Below are 18,861 nucleotides of genomic sequence, written 5' to 3'. Positions count from 1 at the left end.
ACATGGATATGAATTGTGTAGTAGAGGAGTAGTGGCATTAAATCTAGCCATTCCTATTGACTAGGCTCACTGAGGAATTATAGCTATTTGTGGGATTGTGAGGGAAGGTGAACCATTGCAGCCCATTGCTGAGGTTGTCTAACAAGGCCCTGAAGCCTAAAGTCATTAGTGTCCCTGCTCTGCCAGATGATCGATGCTAATTTATGTTCGCTTTAGTCAGCTGTCCAGTTTCATTTTCAAGCTGATCAACTTTCTTTTGTCTCCTCACTGTAGCACGTCCTCTCCCCCTGGCGCTCAAAGTCAAACTCATGGAACTGTATGCATTTGCCTCATGGATCGCTGCTATGATTTTGCTCAGTGTCAAGATGCAGAGACTAGAGTCCCGTAAGCATAATGTACGACAGAGAGCTGGCGCTGTTCCTCTGTCAGATAACACAGCTCTGTTTTAATGATGCTTAGGTCCTGGGAATCTTTGGGGAGGATGTGTTTCTTGGTCACAGTCCAAAAATAAAAAAAATGTTGCTCATGAACCCCATGATTAATTTATATACAACTGTAATAATTATTGTGCCCAGCGGAAGGTGGTCGCAGGTGTTGGAAATACCAAGTGGGATGAATCCGAGTTAATGGTGCCTGCAAGGGAAACTATCTGTCAGGGATAATCCCTAATAACACTGTGGCATAGATAATGAGCCTCTTCTCCCTCAATGGCCTCCGAGATTAAGATAGCTAGCTGGAAAGAAATGATTCAATGAGGTATGGGTATCGACACGGCTGGATTCTAGTCTGATGCATTGGCTGGTTTAATGTTCATTACTGATGAGCAGCATCCCCTAGTGGGATATGTAAACTAGGTGGAACTGAGAGGAAGATGCAGTTGAACTCTGGTGAGCAGTGTTCCACTTCATTAGTTCCTGAGTACTGAGATAAACACGTGACCACTGAAAATGTACATCAGCAGCCTAGCCAGAGGTAATTAAGTCATGTTTTTCGAGCGTACCCCTTTTAATAAGACCAGTATACAGAATCACACACTCTGGGTTTCAAAAGCCTCATTTTGTTAGGGTTAATCATGGCATAAAGCATCTGGACCAGGCTGGACTACACAATTTCTCTGTGAAACTGCAACGTCAAGGAGGGGAGAGGAAGGGGGAAAGGGAACCTAAGAATCTACAGTGTTGCAATGGACAGACCTTAATTATTGCTATGAAATATTATACCGGTGGTAGAGACTGAATTAAATCTTGTCCATCCACTTCCATTTATAGCCTAATCATATCATAGCTCACCTTTCCAAAACATTCCTGTAATCTCCTTGATCTCAGGTTACTGTCGACCCATATCCAGGCATGGGGGAGGTGAAGCTAGGCCGCACTATGGTGGCTAGATGTCAATCAACATCCACCGACTAATGGGTGAACATGTTGCTAGCTAGAGGAGAGGAGAAAATTGACGAGTAAAACCTACTTACATCCCATCTTGATTTTAGTATTCACAGGAACACTACATTGAGTTCACAGAGTCAACAGGCAACGAAGAGTGAAGGACAGAGTGAAGATAGCTCTAAAGAGAATTCGTTCATATAAATAGATGGATCTCAAATTAACCCACAGATTAATCTTTACACTCTGAACTTACAGTCACCCAGTAATTCACTCATATGCTTAAATCACTATCCAATAAATACAAATAAAACAAGACTTTTATGGGTTATGAAAAGCAGCGGCGCAAAATGGTAAGTAAAGTAAATAATGATCTTGTTATTTGAAAAATGGTTGTTGTCATGGAGGTGAAGAGAGCTTCTCCCGACAGTGTGGTATAAGAGGAAGAACATAGTAAGATTCTGATTAGGCAGACACGGTGATAAGACGATAAGTGCCATCACCAATAATGTAACTAACACAGATCAGCACCATGGACAGCGCCAGTTGCTGTATGTTGAAAATTCACAGCCCAGTATCTCTAAATGTAAAGTGTGTATAAACGCGCAAACATGCATGCCCACACACTGTACAGTAGACACATCACATAGAACAATGGGATTACAGTAGCCACAGCTCCTGTACCTGAAAAAAAACACCCAAAGTCGCACTCATTTACACTAAGCAATAAATCACCAGCTCCACTGACAACCATGTTTCCCACTGATTGAGTACTCGTAGAGTAACTGGAGAGAGCTCTATACTTCCCCAGGAGCTGAGACACAATCAGCCTCTTCCTTTGGTGAGAGAGAGAGACATTGTGCCTTGCTGCTGCTACCAGTCTGTAACACAGTGTACAGCCCTGATCACAGAGAACATTCCTTCTTCAAGGCTCTGCACAATTATGGCACCAGTGACGGCAACAGTCCACCATGGCAGGATTCAAGGATTGTCCTTGAATTCCTGAAGAAAAAGGATGACTGGATGTCAAACAGTGATAAGATCATAGTTTGTTTGACAGAATTTCTGTATTTTGCCTGGGAATATGCATTATTGACTCAAGACTTGGTAAGAATAAAATAATAATAAACTTGGTAAGAATATACAGTGCTAAATATTAAAAAGTTAAATACTGGCCAATAAATTCACTGCTTTTAACTTTTCTACAATGTTGTGTCGTGGTATAACGCTATAAAAATGTTTTGTAAAACTGTTAGCTACTTCATAGGGTATCACCATTTCTAAGAGGCATTGTTGTGATACACACACAAACACACACACACCAATCACAATGACCTGAATTCCTGTGTTTGCAATACAGAGGCCATTTACTCATTGTAATTTGGTTTCCAGCATGACAGACACCAGCAAAGCTAACACAAAAAGACAGATCGTTTCTGCAGGTGGATAGAGCCCCACTTGCAGCAGCCTTAATAAAAAGCACTCTGCATACTCTACAGCGCAACATCAGAAAAAAGGCAGAGGAGCAAACTACTAGCAATTTCACAACAAGTGTCTTAGAAAGGATCACTGAGCAAGTTGCTGTTGAAATGGCTAAATGTAATCCAACTCGTGAGAATTCATATTATTTAAGAGCTGTATTTCATCTAAAACTAGTGTCTGTGTTTGTTTGCTAGGCAATTTCATATTCAGTGAAAAGAACCAAGACTCAATAATAATAAGAAAAGATAACTTAAGACAACTTTTACTACTTAATCATTATGATGAACGGTTGTTCTCCAGAGAGAGAATTATATTTCTAACAGGAAAAAGCCCAATAAATATAAGCAACAGCAGTGATATTGAACATCTCATTCTATCTGAATGGCTGTGTCCAATAGAGAGTAATGAGGGGAACAATATAAGGCCATTCTTTATTACTGATTACTATGCATAATCCTGCCACTCTTGTTCCAATAGTGAATGGATATGGTATGCTGTTCCCTGTTGGGTGCAATATAACACCACCCTTAACCAATCATATATATATATTTTGCTCCCCGTTGAGCTAAGAGGAGTGTTGGAGTGTGGTGTTATGCTTCTCTAGACTAATGGCTTTTCTATTTTAAGGGTTGACAGCGCAAGTCAAATGCAGGTAATCGGGTTCATGCCATTGTTTCCAGTGAGTTGCTTACGACACACACCATTTTTCACAGCTTGTTTTCTTGCACATGTTGTAGCCTACTGCATCTTACTCAATGACTAAAATTAGGTGATAATGAGCACACATAGGCATATCTTTAGCACAATGGAAAGTTTCAAGGAGAGTATGATTTCCTAGATTGAACTTTTAGTCTTGACACTTTCTCATCAACAGCTCCGTTTGACATTTTAGTCATTTAGCAGACGCTCTTATCCAGAGTGACTTACATGAGCCATTAGGGTTAAGTGCTTTGCTCAAGGGCACATCAACAGATTTTTCACCTAGTTGGTTAAGGGATTTGAAGCAGCGACCTTTCGGTTACCGGCACGGTGCTCTTAACCGCTAGGCTACCTGCCGCTCATATCAAATTAAAATAATTACCTGGTGAATTGTTGCTAGTCTTTGTGATCTGTGCTGGTTTTACAGTATGTTAACGATGTGAAATGGAACACAGCCTTGTCTCAGTAGCAGATTGTATAATAGCAAACCAGCCAGATAAACTCAGATATCCATCTATTCAGACATTTCCTTATCATATCCAACATCTTATTCTATTCTTTATCAAAAATCCTCACCCTGAGCACAGGGTTTTTCCTATATTTTCTATAATCCTCAGTCTTTGTATATAAGGTGTTAACATTTGAAGCCTCTCTTTCAGCATTCCAAAAAATGTCTCTAGTTCCACCCCTTCCTTACATACTCAGGTATCCAGCAGCAGGCCTTTGGAAACGACACTAAGTGCCCAAAGCAAGGGAGTCACATTACTGCAGCACCAGAGATTATGAATGATAGGGAAACTCTTTTTACATTCATTACAGGGCCACCCATGAATAATTCATTGAATCAAATTACAGGCCCCGAAATATTCAACGGTGTTGTATCAGCCCTTTCCTCTCCAATTGATCACTTCTTATACAAGTGATGTATTTGCCGGCAAGGGAGCTGCAGCCCCATTCACCAGCTAACCAGATAGGAAATAGCTCTTACAGTAGGGCGAAGGGACATTAGGAGCAATTCCAAACTGATATGAATAGGTGAAGTCAAGATCAAGAGAAATCTAACAGCAATGCTCATCTATGTCGGTGGAACCATTTTATTCGTTTTGTCAGGTGAAATATATGTTTCTGTAAATAATACTTTGCCCTGAGTCAAATAATACACCCCTTTGAGAATATCTGCTGAGGGAAAAAAAATAAATTCAAATCACAAACTGCTGATACGCATCATCACCCTATATCATCAGAGCTGCAACAGAGTTCTGTCAACACAGCCTGGTTGTGGGTCCCACCGGGGAATGGCAGCTGTCATTCACCTGTACAATGTGGGAGACAGCAGTGGTATTTCAGAGAAAGGAAAGTGAGTCCATCATCTCTGCTATGTCACAGAGTGATTAATTCTGCTAAAGATTAGGCATGAACTGTGACCGCTCTCCTTTGTGCATACTCCACCCCCCAACAATGTTGACCCCTGCCAGCAAAGCCACACCACAACACTAAACAATACATTAATTGCACTACAACAGTGACAAACAGTGCCCACAAACTGTTAAGGCCTATATAAAGCTGTCCCAACAGCAGAACTTTCTTTACAGCACCATGAAGCTTTGTCTGGCAGCGAAACAGTTAACACAGCCTCATTTACTGCCTTTTCAAAAAACATAGCTGATATATGGCTTCTACTGACAATTTAGACATACAAACTATGGCATAAGGGAACGATGGGCGGATAAGAGGCAATCCGTAATTTCGATTAAGACATTAATGAGCGAGCTAAGACAGACATAATCAATAGAACTATTTGTTCCGCACTTTTGAAATGTACAGCAACAGAATTTAGAACATGGGCCATTCGTACAGTATTCTCCCTGTACACTAAGTCAGAACCATAGGATAAATAACCATAGAAGCAGACAATGAAAGCTCTTAAAATATTCGATGATGACATCGGCACCACCAAGTCAGAACAGTAGACTAAGTTATGAGGGGGAAAGGGACCAAATTATTTGGGTGAGGCACATGTGCTACTAACAGCTTACTACACAGCATACACCTAGTATTACTTTCTTAGCTACAGTATACATATCTCCCTTGCATATATAATTTACGCAGCAGGATACAAGACATTATTTGGACTCACCATTGTGCTGTGGCGAGGTGGTCCATTTTGTGGGCAAATTTTGTCATAAAACAACTGGGAACTCTGAAAACAACATGGTCGTATCATGACGTCAGTGATCTTCAGTTTGGAGCTCTAAAAATAGGACCGATGTCCCGATTTGGAATTCCGAGTTGGAAGAAAGTTCAAAATGTATTTTCCTAGTCGGAGCTCTTTATTACGAGTTTGAGATTTCCCAGTTATTTTGAACGCGGCAGAAGTCATGCTGGATTGACAGCATGGCCAATGTATTCAACTTTTTCTGGCTCATAACGTTGCGTGTGAATGTTTATCCTTTTAAGGAAAAGAGACTCTTAAACTCAGACTTGGATGACACACCCTCTCCACCGAATAGCAGGCAATAATGATTGCTTTGCAACGCTTGCAGTTAGCCACTGATTCCTTTCAAACCACTCATTGTTGAATTTGCGATTTCCAACTTGTTGTCCAATGAACGATGAGCACCGATACGTTTTATAATTTCTCTTCATATGACGAGGATTGAAAAGGATTTGCCAGTAGATTGTCAACTTGATTCATGATGATTTTGAAAGTATGATGTTCAGTCCAAATAATGCTACGATAGACATAATGTGATGTAATGTCATTTTATCTGTGGCCAATTACCTTGAGCCTTGGATGGGCACTTCTAATGTAAATCTATGGCAGCATCCAAGGGGGCTTGAACTTTCAAGCTCTCCCTGTAGATTTTGTGGTGACAGAACACTGAGCCAATCATGGCGCAACAAGAGAACATTACCAACCCCTATGCTCTGTATTTTCTGCTGGCTGCCCCTTCACCACAGAAAGCACTGAGCTAGGCAGAAACACCTGTATTTTGGAGCTGCCTTACTCAAGATAGCAAAAAAGAGACCGTGTTTGTATGTGGCAGTATTAACTCATTTTTATGTAATGTAAATAAATAAAAATTGCAAACTGATATGTGACACGTATTAATGCCAAGATAATATGAAAAACAGCCCCCCAAAATTGTATTTTAGCTAAACAGGTGGGGCTCAAAACATGGGTCGCCACTGGCTGAAACACCTGCAGACTTACAGCATCTACTCACATCACCATAGAAACGATCTATGGTAATGTGGAGAGATTTGTTTTAATGCATATCTTATTATAATGTCCAGGACCCCCACATCTAAAAGGAAAGTGCAGTTTTTCATTTATTTTAATTTAGTTAATTTCACCTTTATTTAACCAGGTAGGCCAGGAACTCTCACAACTTCATTGACAACTGCGACCTTGCCAAAATAAAGCTAAGCAGTGCAACACAAACAACAGAGTTACACATAGAATAAACAAACGTACAGTCACCAACACAATAGCAAAAGTCTATATACAGCGTGTGCAAATGGCGTGAGGTGGTAAGGCAATAAATCGGCCATAGTAGCAAAGTAATTACAATTCAGCAAATTAACACTGGAGTGATAGATGTGCAAGTAGAAATACTGGTGTGCAAAAGGAAAAAAGTAAATAAAAACAATATGGGGATGAGGTAGGCAGTTGGATGGGCTATTTACAGATGGGCTGCATACAGCGACCGGTTAGCTGCTCAGATAGCTGATGCTTAAAGTTAGTGAGGGAGATCTATGTCTCCAGCTTCAACGATTTCTGCAATTCGTTACAGTAATTGGCAGCAGAGAACTGGAAGGAAAGGTGGCCAAATGAGGTATTGGCTTTGGCAATGACCCGTGAGAAATACCTGCTGGATCGCGTGCTACGGGTGGGTGTTGTTATGGTGACCAGTGATCTGAAATAACGCGGAGCTTTACCTAGCAAAGACTTATAGATGACCTGGAGCCAGTGGGTCTGGCGACGAATATGTAGCGAGGGCCAGCCAACGAGAGCATACAGGTTGCAGTGGTGGGTAGTATATTGGGCTTTGGTGACAAAATGGATGGCACTGTGATAGACCGCGTCCAGATGTCCGGACCACAGGCCCTCCGATTTGACGCACTGAACTCTATCTGAGAAGTAGTTGGTGAACTAGGTGAGGCAGTCATTTGAGAAACCAAGGCTGTTGAGTCTGCCGATTAGAATATAGTGATTGACAGAGTTGAAAGCCTTGGCAAGGTCGAAGAGAAGACGGCTACACAGAACTGTCTTTTATCGATGGCGGTTATGATATCGTTTAGGACCTTGAGCGTGGCTGAGGTGCACCCGAGACCAGCTCAGAAACCCGATTGCACAGTGGAGAAGGTACGTGGGATTTGAAATGGTCAGTGATCTGTTTGTTAACTTGGCTTTCGAAGACTTTAGAAAGGTAGGGCGGGATGGATAGAGGTCTGTAACAGTTTGGGTCTAGAGTGTCACCCCCTTTGAAGAGGGGGATGACCGCGGCAGCTTTCCAATCTTTAGGGATCTCGGACGATATGAAAGATAGGTTGAACAGACTGGTAATAGGGGTTGCAAATTTAGAAAGAGAGGGTCCAGATTGTCTAACCCAGCTGATTTGTACGGGTCCAGGTTTTGCAGCTCTTTCAGAACATCTGCTATCTGGATTTGGGTGAAGGAGAAGCTGGGGAGGCTTGGGCATGTAGCTTGCGGAGCTGTAGGCCGGGGTTGGGGTAGCCAGGAGGAAAGCATGGCCAGCCGTAGAGAAATGCTTACTGAAATTCTCATTATCGTGGATTTATCGGTGGTGACAGTGTTTCCTAGCCTAGTGCATTGGGCAGCTGGGAGGAGGTGCTGTTATTCTCCATAGACTTTACAGTGTCCAAAACTTTTTGGAGTTGGAGCTACAGGATGTACATTTTTGTTTGATAAAGCTAGCCTTTGCTTTCCTAACTGACTGTGTGTATTGAATCCTGACTTCCCTGAAAAGTTGCATATAACAGGGACTGTTCGATGCTTGTGCAGTCCGCCATAGAATGTTTTTGTGCTGGTCAAGGGCAGTCAGGTCTGGAGTGAACCAAGGGCTATATCTGTTCTTAGTTATACATTTTTTGAAAGGGGCATGCTTATTCAAGATGGTAAGGAAATTACTTTTAAAGAACGACCAGGCATCCTCTACTGACGGGATGAGGTCAATATCCTTCTAGGATTCCCGGGCCAGGTCGATTAGAAAAGCCTGCTCGCAGAAGTGTTTCAGGGAGCGTTTGACAGTGATGAGGCAGTGATCACTGAGATCCTGATTGAAAACAACAGAGGTGTATTTGGAGGGCAAGTTGGTCAGGATAATATTTACGAAGGTGCCCATGTGCCCATGTTTACGGATTTAGGGTTGTACCTGGTGGGTTCCTTGATAATTTGTGTGAGATTGAGGGCATCTATCTTAGATTGTAGGACTGCCGGGGTGTTAAACATATCCAGTTTAGGTCACCTAACAGAACAAACTCTGAAGATATATGGGGGGCAATCAATTCACATACAGTGCCTTGCGAAAGAATTCGGCCCCCTTGAACTTTGCGACTTTTTGCCACATTTCAGGCTTCAAACATAAATATATAAAACTGTATTTTTTTTGTGAAGAATCAACAACAAGTGGGACACAATCATGAAGTGGAACGACATTTATTGGATATTTCAAACTTTTTTAGCAAATCAAAAACTGAAAAATTGGGCGTGCAAAATTATTCAGCCCCCTTAAGTTAATACTTTGTAGCGCCACCTTTTGCTGCGATTACAGCTGTAAGTCACTTGGGGTATGTCTCTATCAGTTTTGCACATCGAGAGACTGACATTTTTTCCCATTCCTCCTTGCAAAACAGCTCGAGCTCAGTGAGGTTGGATGGAGAGCATTTGTGAACAGCAGTTTTCAGTTCTTTCCACAGATTCTCGATTGGATTCAGGTCTGGACTTTGACTTGGCCATTCTAACACCTGGATATGTTTATTTTTGAACCATTCCATTGTAGATTTTGCTTTATGTTTTGGATCATTGTCTTGTTGGAAGACAAATCTCCGTCCCAGTCTCAGGTCTTTTGCAGACTCCATCAGGTTTTCTTCCAGAATGGTCCTGTATTTGGCTCCATCCATCTTCCCATCAATTTTAAACATCTTCCCTGTCCCTGCTGAAGAAAAGCAGGCCCAAACCATGATGCTGCCACCACCATGTTTGACAGTGGGGATGGTGTGTTCAGCTGTGTTGCTTTTACGCCAAACATAACGTTTTGCATTGTTGCCAAAAAGTTCAATTTTGGTTTCATCTGACCAGAGCACCTTCTTCCACATGTTTGGTGTGTCTCCCAGGTGGCTTGTGACAAACTTTAAACAACACTTTTTATGGATATCTTTAAGAAATGGCTTTCTTCTTGCCATTCTTCCATAAAGGCCAGATTTGTGCAATATACGACTGATTGTTGTCCTATGGACAGAGTCTCCCACCTCAGCTGTAGATCTCTGCAGTTCATCCAGAGTTATCATGGGCCTCTTGGCTGCATCTCTGATCAGTCTTCTCCTTGTATGAGCTGAAAGTTTAGAGGGACGGCCAGGTCTTGGTAGATTTGCAGTGGTCTGATACTCCTTCCATCTCAATATTATCGCTTGCACAGTGCTCCTTGGGATGTTTAAAGCTTGGGAAATCTTTTTGTATTCAAATCCGGCTTTAAACTTCTTCACAACAGTATCTCGGACCTGCCTGGTGTGTTCCTTGTTCTTCATGCTCTCTGCGCTTTTAACGGACCTCTGAGACTATCACAGTGCAGGTGCATTTATACGGAGACTTGATTACACACAGGTGGATTGAATTTATCATCATTAGTCATTTAGGTCAACATTGGATAATTCAGAGATTCTCACTGAACTTCTGGAGAGAGTTTGCTGCACTGAAAGTAAAGGGGCTGAATAATTTTGCACGCCCAATTTTTCAGTTTTTGATTTGTTAAAAAAGTTTGAAATATCCAATAAATGTCGTTCCACTTCATGATTGTGTCCCACTTGTTGTTGATTCTTCACAAAAAAATACAGTTTTATATCTTTATGTTTGAAGCCTGAAATGTGGCAAAAGGTCGCAAAGTTCAAGGGGGCCGAATACTTTCGCAAGGCACAGTATGGTGTCCAGGGCACAGCTGGGAGCTGAGGGGGGTCTATAACAGGCGGCAACAGTAAGAGACTTATTTCTGGAGAGATTTATTATTTATTTATTTTTATTAGAAGCTTGAACTGTTTGGGCATAGACCTGGAAAGTATGACAGAACTTTGCAGACTATCTCTGCAGTAGATTGCAACTCATGCCCCTTTGGCAGTTCTATCTTGATGGAAAATATTGTAGTTGGGGATGGAAATCTCTGAATTTTTGGTGGCCTTCCTAAGCCAGGATTCAGACACGGCAAGGACATCAGGGTTGGAGGAGTGTGCTAAAGCAGTGAGTAAAACAAACTTAGGGAGGTGGCTTCTGATGTTAAAAATGCATGAAACCAAGGCTTTAACAGTTACAGCAGTCAACAAATGAGAGCGCCTGGGGACACGCTGTGGCTGGGTTAACTTCCACATCATCTGAGGGACAGAGGAGGAGTAGGATGAGGGTACAGCTAAAGGCTACCAAAACTAGTCATCTAGTGCGTTGGGGACAGAGAATAAAAGGAGCAGATTTCTGCGCGTGGTAGGATACATTCAAGGAATAATATACAAACAGGGGTATGGTAGAGGTACAGTGGAGGTGACATTTAGTGACAATGAGAGAGGTTGCATCTCTGGACACACTAGTTATGCTGGGTGAGGTCACCGCATGTGTGGGAGGTGGAACAAAAGAGGTATCTGAGGCATGTTGAGAGGGTCTAGGGGCTCCGCCGTAAACTAAAACAATTATAACTATCCTAAACAACAGTATACAAGGCATATTGACATTAGAGAGAGACATAAAGCGAGGCATAAAGCAATCACAGGTGTTGATTGGGAGAGCTAGCTAAGACAACGTCGGGTAAGACAACATCAGCTAAGACAACAACAACAGGTAAAATGGCGATGAATGGGCAGAGGGTCAGTTAACTACACACAGGGCCTAAGTTCGAGGCTGGGGCCGACAGATGAACAAAATAAACAAAATGGAGTACCGTGATTAATGAACAGCCCAGCAGGCATCAGCTATGTAGCCAAGTGATAATAGGGTCCAGTGAAAAGCAATAGATGAAACAGGGAAGCCGCTAGGTAGTCGTTACTACGCTGGCAAGCGGGAGACATGGCGTTAAATTTTTTTTTAGCAGGCCGGGGTTAGTAGAAGCATCTGCTCCAACGTCCGGCAAAGGCCGGTAGAGGGCACAACAGATGGAATTACGTCGGCAGACCAGTCGTGATGGAACGGCAGGGCTCCGTGTTGACAAAGGGTCCAGGCCAGTTGGCAAAAGAGGTATTGTAGCTGGAGTTATTTTGTTTGCTAGCCGGGAGATGCACCTGGCTCGCGGCTAACTGGTGCTCGCTTCGGGACAAGGGTGTTAGCCACTATAGTCACTCGGTAGCAGCTAGCTAGCAGCGATGAACTGATGCAAAGGTCCAGAGCTTACGGCAAGAATCCGGTGGTGTAGTGGATTCTAGTCGTGTTAGTGAAGAGTCCGGGAGGTATCAGCTGTATAGCCAAGTGATCATAGGGTCCACTGAGCAGGCCGGAAGATGGGCCTTGCTCAAGGCTAGCTTCGGGGCTGGGCCACTCGGTGGCAGTTAGCTAGCTGCGATGATCAGGAGTAATGGCCCAGGGCTTACAGCAGGAATCTGGTGTTTTAGTGGAGAAAAATTGTCCGATATGCCTAGGGTTGATAAAGTGCTGTGCAGAATGGCAAGTATTATCCAGGCTAAAAGCGGCTGGTGTCTGTGCTAAAGGTAAAGGCAGCTAGCAGTGGCTAACAATGACTAAATATCTAGTAGCTAATTAGCTGGTTAGCCTCTGATGGCTAACTTCTGATGGAGGTTCTGGCTATAAGGTCTAAAATAGCAGATCTGTATTACATTGGGTGAGGCGGGTTGCCGGAAGTTATATTTAATTTAAAATGGAAAAAGAGATTGACAAGATATTGAAATATATACAAAAAAGACGAAAAATACACAATTTAGATTAGAGAACGTAATCATACAAAAAATTTATGTATTTGAAAAATCAAGATATATCCGTATCTCAGTGTTAACCAGTGAATTAACCTACAACATAATCTATAAAAGGTAAGATCATAAGGGCACAGCCATACAACAAAATGGAGTCAAACGACAATTTGTCAAGGTCATGAGTTGACTGTTTAAAGCTGCTGTATATTTGGAGAATTTCTTTTTTTTTAAATCACAGATTGAAGGTCAAGAGTATTAATGGAAAATAAACTCCAGAACCTCCTCAAGCATGAAATAATAATGCAGATGATTTAAAAGTCATTGAAATCACTACCACATTTGAACATGTAATACAGCTGCTAAATACTGCATGTCCTTTTTCAATATTTTTTCCCCCTCCAGGGTAGCCTACTGTTCCAGTGATACCATGGCTGCTGCGCCCTTGTCTGCCCATGCACCCTAAACTTTCTGGGACCCCAATCTCAGAGGTCTTAATTAGGCTGTCTCCCTCAGCTAGAGACATCTGGTACCACACAGCCCCAGAGACATAAAGCCCATTAAAACTAGTTCTCCAACTCCATTTGGAATCTAGCTCAGTAAAGAGAGGATTTTTTCTGGCATATCTACCCTTATCACCATTGACTTTTACCCCCTGCCTGACACAATTTTACACACATGAAATAAGGGAGACCGAGTGATAATTAGGAGTGTGTTTTTTAACCTATTGTGAGATGTCAAACTTGATAAATTTGACATTATTCACACCATTGTCATAAAGATTCAAAACACATGTTCGCAGGGTAGGAAGTGGAAGTGCTCTTTTTCAAGTCTGAAATGATTCATATTTCTTAATCCCCCAGTAATTACCACAAAGTTACCATTAAAATAGCTTCAGCTGTCGGTGGAAGATGTATTCAGTGTTCACGTGTTCTGTGAACAAATTGGTCCATTCTGTTACTTTTAACAACCAAACGTATTCCAACCACAAAGTGTTTTGAAAAGGATTTCAGATTTAATGGCTGAAGTGCAGCTTCTTCACCATGACATGCAGTGGGCTTAAAACCTATTTTAAAATGTTCTGTTAGGATAATGTTCGGGACAAGGGCATTTGCATTGCATGTATCACATGAGCGGTTGAATACAGGATTGCTGTATGGGGCATGGGGCGGCAGGGTAGCCTAGTGTTTAGAGCATTGGACTAGTAACCCCGAGCTGACAAGGTATAAATAAAGGCAACAAAAAAATAAAAATAAAAAATAAATAAAAGTTACCTAAAAGCATGGGAAAAGTATAGAACATCATAAAAAATGCTGTTACCAAAGTGTTGTTACAGCATGTGCGGGGCAAAGCCATTACTACGTCACAGTGAGATAGATCTGTGAAGGGACTACTGAATACAACATATTTTTTTGTTGTAGTTTAGCTGACACTTATCCAGAGTGACTTACAGTAGTGACAGAGTGCATACATTTTCACTTATTTTATTATCATACTGGAAATGCAGTTGTCACGTACACAAGTACAGTGAATGCCTTTCTTACAAGGTCTTTCCCAACAATGCAGTATTCAATATCAGCAGTACTACAAAATAAAGTAAAGTAGAACAGAAACACATGAGAAATAGAAATAAGAAGAACACAAGAAAGTAAACAATATACTGGGTCAGTTTGCCAATACCATGTTTACAATGAGCAGGGATACCGGAGTGGTAGGGTTAGATATGTATGTAAGGTGACTAGGCATCAGGATAAATGATAAACAGAGTAGCAGCAGCATATGTCAGTAAAATATCCTTTCATAAAAATATATTTTTTGCATTGCATGTATCACATGAGCGGTTGAATGCAGCATTGCTGTATGTGGCACACAACATGTCTTGTAGTTGAGTAGTCAGCCAAGGATCCTGCTCAAATGTTGCTGTGACAGGGCTAAATGTTTCTCCTTTGCATGGTGTTTTGTTGCAGGTTTTGTTTTTTGGTTATTCATTGTCAAGCTTTAAAAAACAAAGCCAGACTGCAACATTTTAATAGCCTAGCACAACTGCAGCATGTATCTGTACACTTTCCCTCCGCTGCGCGCAGTAAGCGGGAGACACAAAATCAGTGCAATTGAAGGTGAATTCATCTATGCTATGGCATCAGGCTGTAATTTCATAAAGTAGATGACTCAACTGCTGACTCATTTATACTCCTTGTGTCCCCTATTCGGCCTGTGGGCCTTGTGTTTGATACATGCGCTTGTGTTTGTCACATGCGCCAAATACAACAGTAAACCTTACAGTGAATTGCTTATTTACAAGCCCTTAAACATCAATGCAGTTAAGTGTTAAGTAAAAAAATAGCTAAGTAAAAAATAACAGTAACAAATATTTTACTGCTGCTCTTTAATTAACAATAGGGAGGCTATATACAGTACAGAGTCAATGTGTGGGGGCACTGGTTAGCCGAGGTAATTGAGGTAATATGTACATGTAGGTAGAGTTAAAGTGACTATGCATAGACAATAAACAGCAGCGTAAAACAGGGGTGGGCAAATTTAGTATTTATTTATTTCACCTTTATTTAACCAGGCAGGCTAGTTAAGAGCAAGTTCTCATTTACAACTGCGACCGTCCAAGATAAAGCACAGCAGTTCGATACATACAACAACACAGAGTTACACATGGAATAGACAAACATACAGTAGAAAAAGTCAATATACAGTGTGTGTAAATGAGGTAAGATAAGGGAGTTAAGGCAATAAATAGGCCATGGTGGCGAAGTAACTACAATATACCAATTAAACACTGGAGTGATAGATGTGCAGAAGACGAATGTGCAAGTAGAGATACTGGGGTGCAAAGGAACAAGATAAATAAATACATACAGTATGAGGATGAGGTTGGATGGGCTATTTACAGATGGGCTATGTATAGGTGTAGTGATCTGTGAGCTGCTCTGACAGTTGGTGCTTAAAGCTAGTGAGGGAGATATCCGTCTCCAGCTTCAGTGATTTTTGCAGTTCGTTCCAGTCATTGGCAGCAGAGAACTGGAAGGAAAGGTGGCCAAAGAGGAATTGGCTTTGGGGGTGACCAGTGAGATATACCTGCTGCCAGGCAGGGTAGCCATTTGATTAGCTGTTCAGGAGTCTTATGGCTTGAGAGTAGAAACTGTTATGAAGTTTTTTGGACCTAGACTTGGCACTCCGGTACTGCTTGCCGTGTGGTAGCAGAGAGGCAATTCTATAACTAGTGTGGCTGGAGTCTGTCAATTTTTAGGGTCTTCCTCTGACACCGCCTGGTATAGAGGTCCTGGATGGCGGGAAGCTTGGCCCCAGTGATGTCCTGGGCCAGACGCACTACCCTCTATAGTGCCTTGCAGATGCCATACCAGGCAGTGATGCAGCTGTAGAAATGTTTGTGGATGTGAGGACCAATGCCAAATCTTTTCAGTCTCCTGAGGGGGAATAGGCTTTCTCGTGCCCTCTTCACGACTGTGTTGGTGTGTTTGGACCATGATAGTTTGTTGGTGATGAGGACACCAAGGAAGTTGAAGCTCTCAACCTGCTCCACTACAGCCCCATCGATGAGAATGGGTGAATGCTCTGTTCTCCTTTTCCTGCAGTCCACAATCATATAATTTATCTTGATCACGTTGAGGGAGAGGTTGTTGTCCTGGCACCACACAGCCAGGTCTCTGCCTCCTCCCTATAGGCTGTCTCATCGTTGTCGGTGATCAGACCTACGACTGTTGTGTCGTCTGCAAACTTGCTGTATTTCATTTTCAATACATTAGCCATGTTATGACTGACTTGTGATCACTTCCCTTGCTAGTTTTATTGTATTGACATTCCCAGCCTTTTGTTCAAAATATTGAGTCACTGAAACGGAAAAATCCTGAATGGGTGGAGGCAGCAAACAACGTACCAGGCCAGCTGTGATTTACAACAAGTATTGGATAATTATATTAATCATGCATTGAACTGCATCCATCTATTCTGGCAACAATGCCTTACTGTCCGTCATGGAGTTTTTTTTTCAAATAGAACATAAAATCTTATAAAGTTGGTTTTGAAGTATTAGCTGGGAATTGTATATTGTTTACTGATATTATGATTGTCTGGTTGTTTCATATCTGCAAAGTAGTTAAAACGCTGATGTGTTCCACGTTAAAACAGTTACAGAGTTTAATGGCTGTGATAGGAGAAAACGGAGGACGGATAAAGAACATTGTAATTACTCCACAATACTAACCTAAATGAAAGAGTGAAAATAACAAAGCCTGTACAGAATACAAATATTCCAAAACATGCATCTTGTTTCCAAAAAGGCACTAAACTAAAACTGCAAAACTGTGGCAAAGAAATTAACTTCATGTCCCGAATACAAAGCGTTATGTTTGGTGAAAATCCAACACATCTTACTATCTTCAAGAATGATGGTAGCTGCATTATGTTATAGGCTGCATCATGTTCTATCCTCTACTAACCGTTGCCACTGCAAATTGACTCTGTACCGGTACGCCCTGTATATAGCCTCACTATTGTTATTTTACTGCTGCAGTTTAATTATTTGTTACTTTTATTTTCTATTTTTTACTTATCTTTCTTTCTTAAAACATTGTTGTTTAAGGGCTTGTAAGAAAGCACTTCAATTTAAGGTCTACACCTGTTGTATTCAGCAAATGTGACAAATAACATTTTACTTGTCATCGACAAGGACTAAGGCTTTTTTTTATTATAAAAATAAACTGAATAGAGCTAAGCACAGGGAAAATCCTAGAGAAAAACCTGGTCCAGTCTTATTTCCAACAGACAGTGTGAGACATATTCACCTTTCAAGCAGGAAAAAATCCTAAAACACAAGGCCAAATATACACCAGAGTTAATTACCAAGACAACATTGAATGTTCCTGAGTGGCCTAGTTACAGTTATGACTTTATCAGCTTAAATCTATGGCAAGTCTAACAAAGGTCAACAACCAACTCAACAGCGTTTTAAGAAATGAAAAAATAATATTGTGCAATACTGTACAATCAAGGTGTTCAAAGCTCTTAGAGACTTACCCAGAAAGACTCACAGCTGTAATCGCTGCCAAAGGTGAATTAGGTATTTTCAATATATTTCCTGAAATAAAAAAATGAAAACATGTTTTCACTTTGTCATTATGGGGTATTGTGTGTAGATGGGTGGGAGATAAAATCTAGAATCCATTTTGAATTCCGGCTGTAACACAACAAACTGTGGAATAAGTCAATGGGTATGAATACTTTCTGAAGGGCACTGTACGTGCATAATGATATGTATGTCATTGTGGCAGTAAGGGGAAAACACAGCATGAAACCTTCTTTACTCTTCAGTTAACACAGACACACACACACTCTCCCTCCCTTCCTCACACGCTCTCTGTCTCCCTCTCTCTCATAAACACACAGACAAATAAAAATCTAATCAGATCATTAATTGTATTGGTCGCATACTTATATTAGCGGATACAGCGAAATGCTTCTGTTCCAAGCTCCAACAGTACAGTAGTATCTAACAATACACAACAATAACTACAAATCTAAAAAGTAAAATATTGGAATTAAGAAATATTAGGATGAGCAATGTCGGTGTATACAGTTGAAGTCGGAAGTTTACATACACCTTAGCCAAATACATTTTAACTCAGTTTTTCACAATTCCTGATATTTAAAACTAGTAAAATTTCCCTGTCTTAGGTCCGTTATCATCACCACTTTATTTTAAGAATGTGAAATGTCAGGATAATAGTTGAGAGAATTATTTATTTCAGCTTTTATTTCTTTCATCACATTCCCAGTGTGTCAGAAGTTTACATGCACTCAAATAGTATTTGGTAGCATTGCCTTTAAATTGTTTAACGTTTCAGGTAGCCTTCCACAAGCTTCCCACAAAAAGTTGGGTGAATTTTGGCCCATCCCTCCTGACAGAGCTGGTGTAACTGAGTCAGGTTTGTAGGCCTCCTTGCTCGCACACGCTTTTTTCAGTTCTGCCCACAAATGTTCAATAGGATTGAGGTCCTTAAGCCATTTTGCCACTTTGGAAGTATGCTTGGGGTCATTGTCCATTTGGAAGCCCCATTTGCGACCAAGCTTTAACTTCCTGATTGATGTCTTGAGCTGTTGCTTCAATATATCCACATAATTGTGTTTCCTC

General features: G+C 41.3%; 1 protein-coding gene across 2 annotated transcripts in view; it reads right to left on the bottom strand.

Moving 5' to 3' along the window:
• LOC110494607 (contactin-4) overlaps nucleotides 1–18,861 on the bottom strand; it is a 113,417-nt gene that overhangs the window by 47,382 nt on the left and 47,174 nt on the right. Inside the window, exon 2 of one of the 2 annotated variants that reach the window (XM_036950698.1) lies at nucleotides 17,748–17,808. The exons of the other annotated variant lie outside the window; for it this stretch is intronic. The gene's annotated coding sequence lies outside the window, so the exon portion shown is untranslated. The remainder of the gene's footprint in view (nucleotides 1–17,747; nucleotides 17,809–18,861) is intronic. 2 annotated transcript variants of the gene reach the window in all.

Source organism: Oncorhynchus mykiss, chromosome 17 (assembly GCF_013265735.2).
Source record: "Oncorhynchus mykiss isolate Arlee chromosome 17, USDA_OmykA_1.1, whole genome shotgun sequence".
NCBI classification, from domain to species: Eukaryota; Metazoa; Chordata; class Actinopteri; order Salmoniformes; family Salmonidae; genus Oncorhynchus; species Oncorhynchus mykiss.
This window is presented reverse-complemented; position numbering and strand designations above follow the sequence as displayed.